The sequence below is a fragment of the Triticum dicoccoides genome, chromosome 3A (assembly GCF_002162155.2).
Source record: "Triticum dicoccoides isolate Atlit2015 ecotype Zavitan chromosome 3A, WEW_v2.0, whole genome shotgun sequence".
Classification (NCBI taxonomy): Eukaryota; Viridiplantae; Streptophyta; class Magnoliopsida; order Poales; family Poaceae; genus Triticum; species Triticum dicoccoides.
This window is the reverse complement of record NC_041384.1, coordinates 184,609,323-184,628,831: the sequence shown is the minus strand read 5'-3', so window position 1 is coordinate 184,628,831 and position 19,509 is coordinate 184,609,323. Positions and strand designations below refer to the sequence as shown.

Sequence of the window (19,509 nt, the reverse complement as noted above, 5' to 3'; positions counted from 1 at the left end):
ATGGGAGGCAGCAATAGCAGCGGCAGCAAGCAATTGAGGACGGGGGAAGACCGAGGAGAGTTGGCCGGGGAAGATACCTTGCTTGCGGACGGGGGAAGAGCTGAGGCGACGGGCGATGGAGGTGGAGGCAGCTCCCGGCAGCGGCGGCGCGCTTGTGCACAGATGCGTCAGGGAATGGATCGTCGCCTTGGTGGAGCGAGACGAGGACGAGACCTCGTTCCTACGCTGCTGGGCAAACCTAAGTGGGCCGGTCATGGCGCAGCCCATTTAGTCATAGTTTTCGCGGATCATTTTGAAAGATCCGCCGCCTCGCAAGCTGTTCGATCTGACGGATGGAGCGATGGAGGGTCACTTTATATCACTGCAACACACGTCGTGTTGCAGAAAATTTCCGCAACATGGATTATGTTGCAGAAAATTTTGCAACATAGTTCAAGTTGCAGATTATTTTTACAACAGATGTCGTGTTACAGTTTTTTTCAACAGATGTCTTGTTGCAATAATTTTTGACGACAGAGGCCTCGTTGGAATTTAATTTGTTTTGTAACAGAGGTCTTGCAACAGAGACCTTGTTGCAGGAATTCGTTGTAGCTACCAGCAAGCAGCGACCACGTCGACCGAAAGAAAGGTTGATGCTCCCTCGGGATGGCGGGACATGAACGTAGCTCCTAGCGGTGGACGCGGACACCGATGCTTCCCCGGGACGGCAGATGCAGCTTGAGTTCGGTCGCACCGTGACGGTCGACGTTCATGATGGAGGCGGGCGACTCGTCGGCGTGTTGCCGGCGGCGGTCGAAGCAGCGCGAGGAGGCGCCGCCTTGACGGGAAGCTCGGGAGGAGCATGGGTGATCATTGCTCTCGTGGAGACCCAGATCCAGATCCCACAACACACCAGTTGTTGCGGTGGGGGAAATTACAACAATGACTCAGTTGTGGAACCTAGTCTGGGTAATACGTTGCTCCTAGCCATTTGATTAAAATCAGATCCAACAGCCACGGAGGCGGACGACGCATAGGTCGTTATCTGTCGGGTGATGCTAATCATTTCCCATAGTTTTCTTAATTTTCGGAAACATAAAGGGCGGCGCTAGGCGCCGGCCGGCGGATGTATTAGAATTATCCGCCGCACCGAGGTCCATTCGATGCGAGCACTAACAGCCATTAGATCTAACAAACCGCGTCTGCTGACCCCGTCATAACTTCCTGAAACAACGGCTCTGTTTCAGAAACAATATCCCCTGGCCACTTGTTCGGTAATTAATATATGTATATATATGATTAAGACTACAAGAGCCATCAAGTAGGATATAGTACTTCGGTTAAGACTTTCAAAACAAGGTATGGATTTCATATCATGAGGACAGAATGATAAGACTACAAGAGCTATCAAGTAGGACATAGTACTTCGATTAAGACTTAAGAAACAAGGTCTAGAGGCCAAAAAGCTTGTGTAAATTACCGAACTTAGGCGTGACAATTGGATCCCAAGATGGAGGCAACTCGTCCACCCCAACAAGAACCCAGGCTGCTGACTGTCAAAATAAGAACATATCAGAACCTCCCAATCAGTAATTAAAAATGAAACGGGGAAAATCAGGTATATTCCAATCAGGTTACATCATATCATATCTTTCAGCTCAGGCAATACTCCAATTTGCAATCAAGTACAGACTCAAAACATGAACTCATAGTATCTATATAATCTGGCGAACTGTCATTTGACACAGCCTAACAGTTAGGACCAGACATACTATCAATCTAAATACAGAGAAAGTTATACCAGTTGAAGAATGTCTGTGTAAAGATTTGCAAAATATGCACAGCTGTATCTTGCTGATACTACACTAATCAAGATGTTAGATTCTACACATCAAACAGCAGCAAACAGAGAAGGTGAAGGCTTTGATTCTACACATAGCGACATCAGACAGCAGTAAACAGAAACGAAAGCTGCGGCAAAACTCTGGCGAGTCAATACAGACTTTACAAAGCGACCCAGTAGTTCAGAGACGGGAGGAAATTGACCACCATTTTATAAGGTGAGGTGTTGGGCTGATCACTAAGCATCAACATTCTCTGCTATACAACATTGACTTGTGGGATCCAAAAATATCTCCTTATTGGCCCATTCAAGCAATTTCTAACTGGCCAACCTGTAATCTGCAACCTACTTCTGAAAGAACTAGTGAAAGACGCCATGATTTACTAACAACCAAGAAAAGAACAGAAGAATATTCTGCACAGTATAAGTTTCCATTTCAAATAGAACATACCACTGCACCGATAGATTAATTTATTAGCAAAACAGTCAAGCAAAGATAAGTTTAGGCTGGCTGACACCCGAGAAAGCACATACTTGGCTCTTATTCAACCATTCAAAACAATTCTGAGAGAATTGAAAATAAGAGAATTCAATAGTCTCCCAGAGAACAGGTAGCTTCTAACTTTAGGAGCAGCAGTGCAAAGAACAAGCGGTCAAACTTGACCAATGAATTATATAGAACAATAGTAACTCCAAAATTCAGCTAAACAACTGCAAGTTGCCAATTACACACTGGAAATGCAACATACAGCAGATCATCCAACAATAGATAACTTTTGGTTAAATTCAACCAACCCATACAAAAGAGAAGCAAGCACCAGGCATATCAGCACATGGTCACAGCACATACAGACAACCGTTCCAACATCAAATTTGCTCCATGGTCACAGCACATACAGACAACAGTTCCAACATCCAATTTGCTCCATGGTCACAGCACATATCAAGATCACAATCACTATTTAACAATCTGCACCACACTGCCATTACAATCAACAATGAAAAAGTTGATTTACAATCTGCCAATTTATCCTCAACACACAAACTTATGGCAATCTCGACGGCTAGGGTTAGGGTAGAAGAGGACGGCGTTCTTGGCAAGCTAGCTGGGTAGGGTTAGGGTACATGTGGAGCTGGGGGTCGGAGACGCCGTTCTTGGCGTGCTTGCCGGTGAGGACGAGGCGGACGGAGGGCGTGCGGGAGGTGCCAGCCATGGAGAGGAGGGGGGAGGGGAGGGGCTGCGGTTACTAACCACCGGGGAGAAGTCCAGTATACCGGAGGAGATCGCCGACGTCGAGGCGTCGAGGCGTCTTGGGGAGGAGTCGGCGGCGGCGTCTTGGGAAGGGTCGGCGGCGGCGTCTTGGGTCGGGCGGCGGCGTGAGTCGGGCGAGCAAGAGGCTGTTTGGTTTACTACCAACACTTGCCCAGCCAAAAAATTGGCACGCCGGTGGGATTTGGCTGCAGTTTGGATCGAGGCCAAAATTTTGGCTCCTCCGGCTCGCCCTAGACGCCCTCGTTCTATACTTCTTCTATATTCGCCAATTTATTGGCGTGGCAAGGGCGCAGAAAACGAGCGCCAACATTTTGGCAACGGGGCTCTTTCTGTGCGTGTGCATTGTTTCCTGTTTAAGCGCACAAGATATAAGTGGCACTGTGGCGGATTAATCGGCTAATTAAGCGTTAGCCGAATTTTCTGTGGCTCGCTTCTTTTCGTACGTGGTATCGTTTCTTTTTCCTTTTTTTCCTGTATTACGAGATCAATGCGGCAGATTATAAGAGCATCTCCAACAGCAGGGCCGGCTTTGGACCAGTGCGAGAGGTGCGACGGCCCGGGGCCCAGACTAAAAGGGGGCCATAGTATATATGCAGTATATATATTATATATTACGGATTAGTGAAAAAAAAATGACTAACATCCACCCCAGGTAGCTCTGAGCCCACCCAGCAAGCAGCACGCAACCACCACTAGGGCCTGCCCAACCAAGCCCAGGCAACGCACGTTGCCCTGTCGTTCGCCTGGAATCCAGGGAGACGCACCGACACAGGAGCACGGAGACGCATCGACACAGCAGCACGCCGCCTGACGCCGACACCAGCGCACCGCACCGAACCTGGAGCTGAGTTTGGGGATCAAATCGGCAAGAATTCGAGGAAGAGATCAACTGATCAAGATCATCATTCAGAAGGTAATAATTCTCAGATCAATCTATTCATAAATCCTAATCTATAGGCGAATATTTTCCGGTGGTCTCAATTCTGAAACTTCCCATCTAAAAACATAACACCTTCAATCTCTGATACTGTATTCGTGTTTCTCGCTTGCAGCATAATCATGTTACCTAAAAAACATATATCTGGCTGTGAGAAAAGAAACAACAAGAAAAGAGTAGACAAGTTGATTAAATCTCAGGAAGGCGCTATGGATATGTTTGTCTTGAGGCCTGGTGCTGCTACAAATTCAGAGCAATTATATATCTTAAATGGTTAAGAAAAACCTGATGATACTAAGAATGTCGTTGAGGAAAATCATGTCGAGAAAAATAATGCTGCGGAAAATGATGCCGATCAGCACACGGAAAATTTTAGTGACCATGAGAATCTTGGAAATGCAGATGAGCAGGGTTCTTCTTTTGATATATATGATCCTAGAACTTGGAATATTCTTGACAATAAATCAAGAGATATTCTCATTGAAAAAAGGACCTATAAAAGAATACAATCTTGTGTTTCCCGAAGATGAAATTAGTGGCAGGCATTTTTCATATGATTACTACACAAGAAAGTTAAGGAATGGCGAGTTCAGTGATCGGAGGTGGTTAGTGTACTCTAAACACGTGAATAAAATCTACTGCTTTTGTTGCAAATTGTTTAAATCTGGAAAAAGCAAAAGTCTGCTAGCATATGAGGGATTGAAAGATTGGGGACATCTTAGTGAGAAGCTCAAATTGCATGAGAATAGTGTTGAGCATATCACTAACATGAATACTTGGAATGAGGTAATGCTGAGGCTAAGTAAGAAGGAAACAATTGATAAAGACATGCAACAAAAGATTGCAAGGGAGAAGGAGTGATGGAGACTTGTTTTAATTAGAATTGTTGCTGCTGTGAAATTTCTTGCTAAACATAGTCTGGCTTTTCGTGGATCGAATGAGAAATTATATCAAGATAACAACGGAATTTTTTTGGGAGTAATTGAAATGATGGCAGAATTTGATCCTGTAATGCAAGAGCATCTTCGGCACATTAAGAATAGTGAAATTCATCATCATTATCTTGGCCATAATATTCAGAATGAGTTAATTTCCCTTCTTGGTCGCACTGTTAAATATTCTCTGTTGAGGATAATTAAGGATGCAAGGTATTTCTCTGTCATCTTGGACTGTACACCTGACATGAGCCATCAAAAACAAATGACTCTAATTGTGAGGTGCGTAAACATGTCAAGTACTACTACAAAAATAGAGGAGTTTTTTCTGGAGTTCTTGAAGGTGGATGATACATCCGGACTTGGACTTTATAATGTGTTAATAGATTCACTTAAATCTGTTGGTTTGGATGTTAAAGATGTTCGTGGACAAGGGTATGGCAATGGTTCGAACATGAAGGGAAAACACCAAGGGGTACAGAGCAGACTACTTGAAACTAATCCAAGAGCATTATTCATGCCATGCGCTTGTCATAGCCTGAACCTTACTCTTAGTGATATGGCAAAATCTTGCGGTAAAGCTGTTACCTTCTTTGGTGTTGTGCAAAGAATTTATATATTGTTTTCAAGCTCTACTAAAAGATGGCAGCTATTGCTTGATCATGTTCCAAAAATGACAGTTAAGTCTTTGTGTAACACTCGATGGGAGAGTCGAATAAAGAGTGTTCAGGCTATCAAATATCAAGCACCCGAGTTAAGAAAAGCATTACTGGAATTGAAGAGAACTTCTACCGATGACGCCAAGACTAAGAGCGACGCAAAATCTTTGGCTAGCGCACTTGAGAAATTTGAATTTTTACTTGGCATGGTCATTTGGCATGACATTTTGTTCACTGTAAACATGGTGAGTAAGAAGTTGCAGTCTAAGTTTGTGTGCATTGATGTTACTCTTAAACAGATTGAAGGTGCCATCTCATATTTTAAGAAGTACAGAAATGACGGCTTTGCAACTAGTCTGGATATTGCGAGATCTATTGCAATTGACATGGGTGTACAACCTTTGTTTCCTGTCAAGAGACATATTACTAGAAAAAGACAGTTTGATGAAATTAGTGGCAATGACGAAAATAACCAGAATGAAGAAACGCAAGCAAGTGAGGTGGAATCATTTAGAGTTAAATACTTTTTGGCGATGATTGATGTTGCAATTGCTTCCCTAACTACTAGATTTGAGGAACTGAAGACATTTGGGAGCATATTTGGTTTCTTGTTCAACTCGAAAGAGTTGAAGTCCTTGGGTGATAATGATCTAAGAAGATGTTGCACTAATTTTGTCAACAAATTCACTCATGGTAAGTCAGCAGATGTCGATCTAGATGATTTCGTTTCTGAACTAAAAGTACTGCAGATGACATTACCAAACACATTCATGTCAGCGGATTAGATATTTGAGTTTGTTAGAGATGCGGATTGTTATCTAAATGTCTCAATTGCTTATCGTATCATTTTGACCGTACCTGTGACTGTTGCATCAGCTGAAAGGAGTTTCTCAAAATTGAAACTATTGAAAAATTATTTGAGGTCAACGATGTCTCAAGAAAGATTGAATGGATTGGCCATGTGTTGCATTGAGAAGAATATGCTGGATAGTATTGATCTTGACACTTTCATTGATGATTTTGCATCAAAAAATGCACAAAAGTCTCGTTTCACATGATCATTGGAGGTTAGCATGTTATTTCAATATGTTTTTTCTGCGTTGTAACTTCCATGATACTTGGTTTGGAACAATGACAAGGAAAATAACATATGCTTGATTCTAGTAAAAGTATATTAGTTTTATGATTTTATAGCAATTTTATATTTTCATGTATCAAATTGGATTTTTCTCTCTATTGGGCCCACTGGTCGGGTTCGCACCGGTGCTTTCGAAATCATAGAGCCGGCCCTGCCAACAGGCGCTTAAAAAGAGCTCCGCGCACTAAAAGTTTATTTTTTTGGCGCCGGACAGCTCCAACAGAAGCTATAGTGCTAAAAGTTTTTGGGCGCGCGCTGAAAAACGCTATCGCGCGCAGCATATTTTGGGCGTCGGATTGCGCGCGCTTCACAATTTGCACTATCCACTTTTTGAACACGCGTTTTTGGGCGCCTGCTAAAGCAAAGTTGGTACCAGCACATTAACGTTTATTTGGTGCGGAATTTTTGTGCGGCCGTTGAAAATGCTCTAACATGCCAATAAAACGTTGATGGAAGCTAAACAGTCACGCATTGACGCACGTCTGTTACGTGATTGTTGGTTGGATCAATTAATCATGTGTAACTGGCCGTGTAAATCATGATTAGTACAGCCCAACAACAGCCATATATAGTACTACGGAGATCAAATTTGTGTGGTCACATATGTAAGTACACGTATTAAAACAAGATTTGCGAATCAACCTCTGGTTGAGATGGTTAGAGCATCTCCAGCCGCGCCCCCAACAGGCCCTTCCCAGGCGTTTTTGTCGCGCCGGCGTCGAAAAAACGGCCCAGCCACCCCTCCAGAAGCCCATTTTTCGCCGCTCAGGCCGAAACTGGTGCCGGCGGATCCAGGCAGAACCCGGTGCCCTGCGGGGCGCCTGGAGCGCCGACACAAGCGAAAAAGGGCGCGTGGGTCCGCCCTGTCGGCGAGTCCAGCACCTATTCCCACCGTTTCTTCCCGCTTTTCCCCCACTTCCCTTCCATTTTCTCCTTTCCTCCCGCCAATCTCCCTCCCGCTCGCCTCCCAGCCGGCCGCCATGCCACCGAAGAAGTACGTCGCCCCCCGCGCGGCGGCAACCGCGACCGCCTCCGTCGCCCAGCCGAAGCAGAGGAAGCCAAGGGCGCCGCCGTCCAAGCCACCGAGCATGACAAACGCCGAGCGGAGGGCGAAAGTTCAGCGACGGGAGGCTGTCACCGCCGACCGGCGCAACAGGGCCATCGCCAAGAAGGCCCGTGACAACGCGGCACGCGCGGCTGCGGCTGCCGCTTCGGCGGACCAAGCCGAGGCCGAGGCGACTCGCGCGGGGATGATGAATCCACCCGGCAGCCACGCCCAGCACGCTCCCTAGGGCCAGCAAAGCGTCGGCTCTCCGTCGTCGCAGCCGTGGGGATCGCCCTCGCCAAGCTACGCCGACGAGGACGCGCACAGTGGGTTCAACCCAAACATCACCTTTCCCCATGGACACCCGGCCCAGCGCACGCCCTCTCCCGCCTTCGTCGGCGTGCAATACCCTCCATATAATTACTCGTCGCCCGCCTACGCGTCCTCCCCGACGCCCCATCTACGCCATTGCGCGCTGCCCTTCTTGCACCTCGGCGACACTGACGAGACCGAGGGCGACATGGACGACATCATCGCCGCAGGTTCGGCCGCGGCCGCCGCGTCTCCCGGGTTTGTCACCCAGGACGAGACGGTGGATCTCAGCGGCGGCATGGCGAGGATGAGCAGGAGAAGAAGGAGCAGGAGGAGGAGGAGGAGGAGGAGGAGGAGGAGGAGCCGTCGCCTGTTCCGGCGAAGGGGCACAAGAAGAAGAAGCGGGCGGCCAGGTCAGGCGAGCCGCGCATCAAGTGGGCGTCCAAGGAGGAGGAATGCCCTCGCCAAAGCATGGAAAGTCGTCTGCCTCGACCCGACCACCGGCACGAACCAGAGCATCGACACGTACTGGGACCACATCAAGGCCGAGTTCGACGAGCGCAAGCTCGTCGACCCCTACTTCAAAGGCGTCTACATGCAGCGCGGCTCGAAGGCGATGGCGAACCATTGGGGGCGTATCCAGGGGCATGCAACAAATGGCATGGGGTCGTGGAGGAGGTCGCGGCTCGCCCGAAGAGCGGCGTCGGCGTTGAGGATCAGGTATGCCACGCTGGTCTCTCCCGCCTCTCTTCGCAGTGTACGCCTGCCAACTGTTTGTTCCTCCGCGCAGTTGCTGCGCATGTTCGCCCTATACCGGCAGAGCAACAGCGACGCTGAATTCAAGTACCTTCATGTTTACAAGCGCATTGACAAGTGCGAGAAGTGGGCGGAAGTCCGGCGCACCCTCGACAAGGCCAAGGAGACCTACAAGCCGGACGCGCCGACTCCTGGCGCATCGGAAGGGCGGCCAGACGGCAACAAAGGTGCCAAGAAGGGGAAACCCGCCGACGCGGCTACCGCTCGAGTGCACGAGTCCATCAAGCACTGCCTCGCCGACGTGCAGGCCCTGGCCGTCCTTCGTGAAGAGAAGACCGACGCGCGGTGGTCACTGTTGATGTCGAGCAGCGCCATCAAGCTCGACCTGCTCGGGACCAACGTCGCCGCGAAGAAGAGAAACACCGACCTGGCTTTCCTGCTGGGCGGGGCAGACATGCTCCAGAGCACCGACGAGGCGGTCAAGGCGTGGTACTTGGCGGAGCGCGGCCTCATCCTGAACCAGATTCCCTCGACACCGCTGCCAACGCCGACGCCCACGCCACCGCTGCCGCCAAGCCCGCGTGATGACGCCTCCACAACGCCCAGCAGCACCGATGCCGCACCGACACCGTCCAGCGCAGAAGCAGCTCCGACACCGCCAAGCCCGCGCATGCCAACTCCGCCGATGCCTGGGGCAGAGCCCGCCGAGTGATGCGAACGCGAACTTCTGCTGCTCTATTTTTTGTACGCCTGTCCGATCGCTGAACTGTGACTTGCGATCGCTGGACTTGTGTGACGTCTTTTGTGAGCGGGAACGACCAAGTTCGAATTTTCCGCGTCCTGGAGGCGGTGCCTGGGGGCGTGACTGGAAGCTAGGTCGCCCCCAGGGGCCGAACTAGCGCCAGTTTGCCCCCAGACCGCTAGTTTTTAGCGCTCTAGGGGGCCGAACGGCTGGAGATGCTCTTAGGTGGACAGTGGTATCCCCAACCCACCAGGTTTCAAGTCCTGGTGCTCGCATTTATCCTGGATTTATTTCAGGAATTCCGCCGATACGCTTTCAGTGGGAGGAGATGTTCCCGTCGACTACGAGGCGCCTGCGGTGACTTCGTAAAATCTCAAGATGATATGCCAGCTTAGTCTCTCGGAGGTGCTCATAGGGGTAGGGTATATGTGTGTGTGCGTTCATAGGGGTGAGTGTATGCACGTTTATATGAGCGCTTGCATATGTACTGTGTTAAAAAAACAAGATTTCTCTTTTGACATATTGGAACTAGTAGGTTTTCTATGTTTCTTGTTTTTTGTTAGTTTGGTATTAAACCGTATTATAATTAATCAAAGTTGACAAACATTTTACCAACTCAGTTGGCTACAAACCAAATGGGCCTAGCAGTTTTGCCAAAAAAATTGTTGGCACAATGGCTATCATCCAAACAACAACAACTTACCAAATTTTTGGTCATGCCCTTGCTTTGGTCATGCCAAAAAATTGGTTGGGCAAGTTGGGGCTCAAACCAAACACACCCCAAATCCTCGAGGGGGGCCTCGAGGGTTCTGAAGCGCGTGGGAGGAAGTGGGTCGAAGGGGGATTGAGGGGATTTGGCCCATGTAACCTCGCCCATCAAATGGGCTCTCGGGGTTTTCCGCGGGTTCTGGGCCGCGCGAGGAATATCGGCTTGAATCCCCCTAAACCACGCGTACCAAACAAGGCCTTAGGAGGGTCAGTCCTTGTTTGGCTTAGGATCTTCAGTGGACAATGGATAATTCTCCCTCTGTTAACTTGCTCGCTTAACTAAATCCTCTGCATCATGTGAAATACAGTTATCTACCTTTTTTTAAAGAATCAACTCAGCTGAAAGTTAAATCTTTTGTAGATATTGTACGTCTTGAGCTCCCATAGATTTTACCACCATTATATAGGGGCATCAGTATTTGTTGGGGAACATAGTAATTTCAAAAAAATTCCTACGCACACACAAGATCATGGTGATGCATAGCAACGAGAGGGAAGAGTGTTGTCCATGTAGCCTCGTAGACCGAAAGCGGAAGCGTTAGCACAACGTGGTTGATGTAGTCGTACGTCTTCACGATCCGACCGATCAAGTACCGAACGTACGGCACCTCCGAGTTCAGCACACGTTCAGCTCGATGACGTCCCTCGAACTCCGATCCAGCCGAGCTTTGAGGGAGAGTTCCGTCAGCACAACGGTGTGGTGACGATGATGATGTTCTATCGACGCAGGGCTTCGCCTAAGCACCGCTACGATATTATCGAGGTGGACTATGATGGAGGGGGCACCGCACACGGCTAAGAGATCCAAGAGATCAATTGTTGTGTCTAGAGGTGCCCCTTCCCCCGTATATAAAGGAGTAAGGGGGGAGAGGCGGTCGGCCAGGAGGAGGCGTGCCAGGGAGGAGTCCTACTCCCACTGGGAGTAGGACTCCCTCCTTTCCTAGTTGGAGTAGGAGAAGGGGAAGGAGGAGGGAGAGAGGAAGGAAAGGGCCCCCCCCTCCTTGTCCAATTCGGACTAGAGGAGGAGGGGGCGCGCGGCCTGCCCTGGCCGCCCCTCCTCTTCTCCACTAAGGCCCGTATTGGCCCATTAAACCCCCCGGGGGGGGTCCGATTGAAGGAAATATGCCCTAGAGGCAATAATAAAGTTATTATTTATTTCCTTATATCATGATAAATGTTTATTATTCATGCTAGAATTGTATTAACCGGAAACATAATACATGTGTGAATACATAGACAAACAGAGTGTCACTAGTATGCCTCTACTTGACTAGCTCATTAATCAAAGATGGTTATGTTTCCTAACCATGAACAAGGAGTTGTTATTTGATTAACGGGATCACATCATTAAGTGAATGATCTGATTGACATGACCCATTCCATTAGCTTAGCACCCGATCGTTTAGTATGTTGCTATTGCTTTCTTCATGACTTATACATGTTCCTATAACTATGAGATTATGCAACTCCCATTTGCCGGAGGAACACTTTGTGTGCTACCAAACGTCACAACGTAACTGGGTGATTATAAAGGAGCTCTACAGGTGTCTCCAAAGGTACATGTTGGGTTGGCGTATTTCGAGATTAGGATTTGTCACTCCGATTGTCGGAGAGGTATCTCTAGGCCCTCTCGGTAATGCACATCACTTAAGCCTTGCAAGCATTGCAACTAATGAGTTAGTTGTGGGATGATGTATTACAGAACGAGTAAAGAGACTTGCCGGTAACGAGATTGAACTAGGCATTGGAATACCGACGATCGAATCTCGGGCAAGTAACATACCGATGACAAAGGGAACAACGTATGTTGTTATGCGGTCTGACCGATAAAGATCTTCGTAGAATATGTAGGAGCCAATATGGGCATCCAGGTCCCGCTATTGGTTATTGACCGGAGACATGTCTCGGTCATGTCTACATTGTTCTCGAACCCGTAGGGTCCGCACGCTTAAGGTTACGATGACAGTTATATTATGAGTTTATGCATTTTGATGTACCGAAGTTTGTTCGGAGTCCCGGATGTGATCACGGACATGACGAGGAGTCTCGAAATGGTCGAGACATAAAGATTGATATATTGTAATCCTATCTTTGGATATCGGAAGTGTTCCGGGTGAAATCGGGATTTTACCGGAGTACCGGGAGGTTACCGGAACCCCCCCCCCCCGGGAGCTATATGGGCCATAGTGGGCCTTAGTGGAAAAGATAAGAGGCAGCCCAACATGGGCCGCGCGCCCCTCCCCTCCCTTGGTCCGAATAGGACAAGGAGAGGGGGCCGGCCCCTCTCTCTCTTTTCCCCCCTCCGCGAATCCTATTCCAACTAGGATTGGGGGGGGGGGGAATCCTACTCCCAGATGGAGTAGGACTCTCCTGGCGCGCCTCTCCTAGGCCGGCCGCACCCCCCCTTTTAGTCCTTTATATACGGAGGTAGGGGCACCCCAGAAACACACAAGTTGATCCACGTGATCTTATTCTTAGCCGTGTGCGGCGCCCCCAGCCACCATAGTCCTCGATAATATTGTAGTGGTGCTTAGGCGAAGCCCTGCGACAGTAGTACATCAAGATCGTCACCATGCCGTCGTGCTGACGGAACTCTTCCCCGACACTTCGCTGGATCGGAGTCCGGGGATCATCATCGAGCTGAACGTGTGCTAAAACTCGGAGGTGCCGTAGTTTCGGTGCTTGATCGGTCGGGCCGTGAAGACGTACGACTACATCAACCAAACGCTTCCGTTGTCGATCTACCAAGGGTACGTAGATCACACTCTCTCCTCGTTGCTATGCATCACCATGATCTTGCGTGTGCGTAGGAATTTTTTTTGAAATTACTACGTTCCCCAACAGTGGCATCCGAGCCTAGGTTTTATATGTTGATGTTATATGCACGAGTAGAACACAAGTGAGTTGTGGGCGATATAAGTCATACTGCTTACCAGCATGTCATACTTTGGTTCGGCGGTATTGTTGGATGAAGCGGCCCGGACCGACATTACGTGTACGCTTACGCGAGACCGGTTCTCCCGACGTGCTTTGCACAGAGGTGGCTTGCGGGTGACAGTTTCTCCAACTTTAGTTGAATCGAGTGTGGCTACGCCCGGTCCTTGCGAAGGTTAAAACAGCACCAACTTGACAAACTATCGTTGTGGTTTTGATGCGTAGGTAAGATTAGTTCTTGCTTAAGCCCGTAGCAGCCACATAAAACTTGCAACAACAAAGTAGAGGACATCTAACTTGTTTTTGCAGGGCATGTTGTGATGTGATATGGTCAAGACATGATGCTGATTTTTATTGTATGAGATGATCATGTTTTGTAACCGAGTTATCGGCAACTGGCAGGAGCCATATGGTTGTCGTTTTATTGTATGCAATGCAATCGCGATGTAATGCTTTACTTTATCACTAAGCGGTAGCGATAGTCGTGGAAGCACAAGCTTGGCGAGACGACAATGATGCTACGATGGAGATCAAGGTGTCGCGTCGGTGACGATGGTGATCATGACGGTGCTTCGGAGATGGAGATCACAAGCACAAGATGATGATGGCCATATCATATCACTTATATTGATTGCATGTGATGTTTATCTTTTATGCATCTTATCTTGCTTTGATTGACGGTAGCATTATAAGATGATCTCTCACTAATTATCAAGAAGTGTTCTCCCTGAGTATGCACCGTTGCGAAAGTTCTTCGTGCTGAGACACCACGTGATGATCGGGTGTGATAGTCTCTACGTTCAAATACAACGGGTGCAAAACAGTTGCACACGCGGAATACTCAGGTTATACTTGATGAGCCAAGCATATACAGATATGGCCTCGGAAAACGAAGACCGAAAGGTCGAGCGTGAATCATATAGTAGATATGATCAACATAGTGGTGTTCACCAATGAAACTACTCCATCTCACGTGATGATCGGACATGGTTTAGTTGATTTGGATCACGTAATCACTTAGAGGATTAGAGGGATTTTTATCTAAGTGGGAGTTCTTTAAGTAAATTAACTGAACTTAAATTTATCATGAAACTTAGTACCTGATAAGTATCTTGCTTGTTTATTCTTGTTTGTAGATAGATGGCTCGTGCTGTTGTTCCGTTGAATTTTAATGCGTTCCTTGAGAAAGCAAAGTTGAAAGATGATGGTAGCAATTACACGGACTGGGTCCGTAACTTGAGGATTATCCTCATTGCTGCACAGAAGAATTACGTCCTGGAAGCACCGCTGGGTGCCAGGCCTGCTGCAGGAGCAACGCCGGATGTTATGAACGTCTGGCAGAGCAAAGCTGATGACTACTCAATAGTTTAGTGTGCCATGCTTTACGGCTTAGAATCGGGACTTCAACGACGTTTTGAACATCATGGAGCATATGAGATGTTCCAGGAGTTGAAGTTAATATTTCAAGCAAATGCCCGGATTGAGAGATATGAAGTCTCCAATAAGTTCTATAGCTGCAAGATGGAGGAGAACAGTTCTGTCAGTGAGCATATACTCAAAATGTCTGGGTATAATAATCACTTGATTCAATTGGGAGTTAATCTTCCAGATGATTGCGTCATTGACAGAATTCTCCAATCACTGCCACCAAGCTACAAGAGCTTCGTGATGAACTATAATATGCAAGGGATGAATAAGACTATTCCCGAGCTCTTCGCAATGCTGAAAGCTGCGGAGGTAGAAATCAAGAAGGAGCATCAAGTGTTGATGGTAAACAAGACCACTAGTTTCAAGAAAAAGGGCAAAGGGAAGAAGAAGGGGAACTTCAAGAAGAACAGCAAACAATTTGCTGCTCAAGAGAAGAAACCCAAGTCTGGACCTAAGTCTGAAACTGAGTGCTTCTACTGCAAGCAGACTGGTCACTGGAAGCGGAACTGCCCCAAGTATTTGGCGGATAAGAAGGATGGCAAGGTGAACAAAGGTATATGTGATATACATGTTATTGATGTGTACCTTACTAATGCTCGCAGTAGCACCTGGGTATTTGATACTGGTTCTGTTGCTAATATTTGCAACTCGAAACAGGGACTACAGATTAAGCGAAGATTGGCTAAGGACGAGGTGATGATGCATGTGGGAAACAGTTCCAAAGTCGATGTGATCGCAGTCGGCACGCTACCTCTACATCTACCTTCGGGATTAATATTAGACCTAAATAATTGTTATTTGGTGCCAGCGTTAAGCATGAACATTATATCTGGATCTTGTTTGATGCGAGACGGTTATTCATTTAAATCAAAGAATAATGGTTGTTCTATTTATATGAGTAATATCTTTTATGGTCATGCACCCTTGAAGAGTGGTCTATTCTTATTGAATCTCGATTGTAGTAACACACATATTCATAATGTTGAAGCCAAAAGATGCAGAGTTGATAATGATAGTGCAACTTATTTGTGGCACTGCCATTTAGGTCATATCGGTATAAAGCGCATGAAGAAACTCCATACTGATGGACTTTTGGAACCACTTGATCATGAATCACTTGGTACTTGCGAACCGTGCCTCATGGGCAAGATGACCAAAACACCGTTGTCCGGTACTATGGAGAGAGCAACAGATTTGTTGGAAATCATACATACAGATGTATGTGGTCCGATGAATATTGAGGCTCGTGACGGATATCGTTATTTTCTCACCTTCACAGATGACTTAAGCAGATATGGGTATATCTACTTAATGAAACATAAGTCTGAAACATTTGAAAAGTTCAAAGAATTTCAGAGTGAAGTTGAAAATCATCGTAACAAGAAAATAAAGTTTCTACGATCTGATCGTGGAGGAGAATATTTGAGTTACGAGTTTGGTGTACATTTGAAAAATTGTGGAATAGTTTCGCAACTCACGCCACCCGGAACACCACAGCGCAATGGTGTGTCCGAACGTCGTAATCGTACTTTACTAGATATGGTGCGATCTATGATGTCTCTTACTGATTTACCGCTATCGTTTTGGGGATACGCTCTAGAGATGGCCGCATTCACGTTAAATAGGGCACCATCAAAATCCATTGAGACGACGCCTTATGAACTGTGGTTTGGCAAGAAACCAAAGTTGTCGTTTCTAAAAGTTTGGGGCTGCGATGCTTATGTGAAAAAGCTTCAACCTGATAAGCTCGAACCCAAATCGGAGAAATGTGTCTTCATAGGATATCCAAAGGAGACTATTGGATACACCTTCTATCACAGATCCGAAGGCAAGACTTTTGTTGCTGAGTTCGGAAACTTTCTAGAGAAGGAGTTTCTCTCGAAAGAAGTGAGTGGGAGGAAAGTAGAACTTGACGAGGTAACTGTACCTGCTCCCTTATTGGAAAGTAGTGCATCACAGAAAACTGTTTCTGTGACACCTACACCAGTGAGTGAGGAAGCTAATGATGATGATCATGAAACTTCAGAACAAGATACTACTGAACCTCGTAGATCAACCAGAGTAAGATCCACGCCAGAGTGGTACGGTAATCCTATTCTGCAAGTCATGCTACTAGATCATGATGAACCTACGAACTATGGAAGAAGCGATGGTGAGCCCAGATTCCGCAAAGTGGCTTGAAGCCATGAAATCTGAGATGGGATCCATGTATGAGAACAAAGTATGGACTTTGGTTGACTTGCCCGATGATCGGCAAGCAATTGAGAATAAATGGATCTTCAAGAAGAAGACTGACGCTGACGGTAATATTACTGTCTACAAAGCTCGACTTGTCGCAAAAGGTTTTCGGCAAGTTCAAGGGATTGACTACGCTGAGACCTTCTCACCCGTAGCGATGCTTAAGTCTGTCCGAATCATGTTAGCAATTGCCGCATTTTATGATTATGAAATTTGGCAGATGGATGTCAAAACTGCATTCCTGAATGGATTTCTGGAAGAAGAGTTGTATATGATGCAACCAGAAGGTTTTGTCGATCCAAAGGGAGCTAACAAAGTGTGCAAGCTCCAGTGATCCATTTATGGACTGGTGCAAGCCTCTCGGAGTTGGAATAAACGTTTTGATAGTGTGATCAAAGCATTTGGTTTTATACAGACTTTTGGAGAAGCCTGTATTTACAAGAAAGTGAGTGGGAGCTCTGTAGCATTTCTGACATTATATGTAGATGACATATTACTAATTGGAAATGATATAGAATTTCTGGATAGCATAAAGGGATACTTGAATAAGAGTTTTTCAATGAAAGACCTCGGTGAAGCTGCTTACATATTAGGCATTAAGATCTATAGAGATAGATCAAGACGCTTAATTGGACTTTCACAAAGCACATACCTTGATAAAGTTTTGAAGAAGTTCAAAATGGATCAAGCAAAGAAAGGGTTCTTGCCTGTGTTACAAGGTGTGAAGTTGAGTAAGACTCAATGCCCGACCACTGCAGAAGATAGAGAGAATATGAAAGATGTTCCCTATGCTTCAGCCATAGGCTCTATCATGTATGCAATGCTGTGTACCAGACCTGATGTGTGCCTTGCTATAAGTCTAGCAGGGAGGTACCAAAGTAATCCAGGAGTGGATCACTGGACAACGGTCAAGAACATCCTGAAGTACCTGAAAAGGACTAAGGATATGTTTCTCGTATATGGAGGTGACAAAGAGCTCATCGTAAACGGTTACGTTGATGCAAGCTTTGACACTGATCCGGACGATTCTAAATTGCAAACCGGATACGTGTTTACATTAAACGGTGGAGCTGTCAGTTGGTGCAGTTCTAAACAAAGCGTCGTGGCGGGATCTACATGTGAAGCGCAGTACATAGCTGCTTCGGAAGCAGCAAATGAAGGAGTCTGGATGAAGGAGTTCATATCCGATCTAGGTGTCATACCTAGTGCATCGGGTCCAATGAAAATCTTTTGTGACAATACTGGTGCAATTGCCTTGGCAAAGGAATCCAGATTTCACAAGAGAACCAAGCACATCAAGAGACGCTTCAATTCCATCCGGGATCTAGTCCAGGTGGGAGACATAGAGATTTGCAAGATACATACGGATCTGAATGTTGCAGACCCATTGACTAAGCCTCTTCCACGAGCAAAACATGATCAGCACCAAGGCTCCATGGGTGTTAGAATCATTACTGTGTAATCTAGATTATTGACTCTAGTGCAAGTGGGAGACTGAAGGAAATATGCCCTAGAGGCAATAATAAAGTTATTATTTATTTCCTTATATCATGATAAATGTTTATTATTCATGCTAGAATTGTATTAACCGGAAACATAATACATGTGTGAATACATAGACAAACAGAGTGTCACTAGTATGCCTCTACTTGACTAGCTCGTTAATCAAAGATGGTTATGTTTCCTAACCATGAACAAGGAGTTGTTATTTGATTAAGGGGATCACATCATTAAGTGAATGATCTGATTGACATGACCCATTCCATTAGCTTAGCACCCGATCGTTTAGTATGTTGCTATTGCTTTCTTCATGACTTATACATGTTCCTATAACTATGAGATTATGCAACTCCTGTTTGCCGGAGGAACACTTTGTGTGCTACCAAACGTCACAACGTAACTGGGTGATTATAAAGGAGCTCTACAGGTGTCTCCAAAGGTACATGTTGGGTTGGCGTATTTCGAGATTAGGATTTGTCACTCCGATTGTCGGAGAGGTATCACTTAAAGCCTTGCAAGCATTGCAACTAATGAGTTAGTTGCGGGATGATGTATTACAGAACGAGTAAAGAGACTTGCCGGTAATGAGATTGAACTAGGTATTGGAATACCGACGATCGAATCTCGGGCAAGTAACATACCGATGACAAAGGGAACAACGTATGTTGTTATGCGGTCTGACCGATAAAGATCTTCGTAGAATATGTAGGAGCCAATATGGGCATCCAGGTCCCGCTATTGGTTATTGACCGAAGACATGTCTCGGTCATGTCTACATTGTTCTTGAACCCGTAGGGTCCGCACGCTTAAGGTTACGATGACAGTTATATTATGAGTTTATGCATTTTGATGTACCGAAGTTTGTTCGGAGTCCCGGATGTGATCACGGACATGACGAGGAGTCTCGAAATGGTCGAGACATAAAGATTGATATATTGGAAGCCTATGTTTGGATATCGGAAGTGTTCCGAGTGAAATCGGGATTTTACCGGAGTACCGGGAGGTTACCGGAACCCCCCCCC

General features: G+C 46.5%; 1 protein-coding gene and 1 pseudogene across 5 annotated transcripts in view; one reads left to right on the top strand and one right to left on the bottom strand.

The window, feature by feature from the left end:
• Positions 1-3,318, bottom strand: part of LOC119267796 (50S ribosomal protein L27-like) — a 5,463-nt gene extending 2,145 nt beyond the window's left edge. For 2 of the 5 annotated variants that reach the window (XM_037549240.1, XM_037549239.1), the window contains exons 1-2: positions 3,098-3,318; positions 1,460-1,532 (exon numbers count right to left, since the gene is read on the bottom strand). The gene's annotated coding sequence lies outside the window, so the exon portion shown is untranslated. Of the gene's footprint in view, positions 1-77; positions 1,427-1,459; positions 1,533-3,074 lie in introns of those variants that run through there. The other 3 variants (XM_037549238.1, XM_037549237.1, XM_037549241.1) reach the window with 3 other exon arrangements.
• A 2,550-nt stretch (positions 3,319-5,868) lies between these two features.
• Positions 5,869-19,509, top strand: part of LOC119272131 — a 185,809-nt pseudogene continuing 172,168 nt past the window's right edge.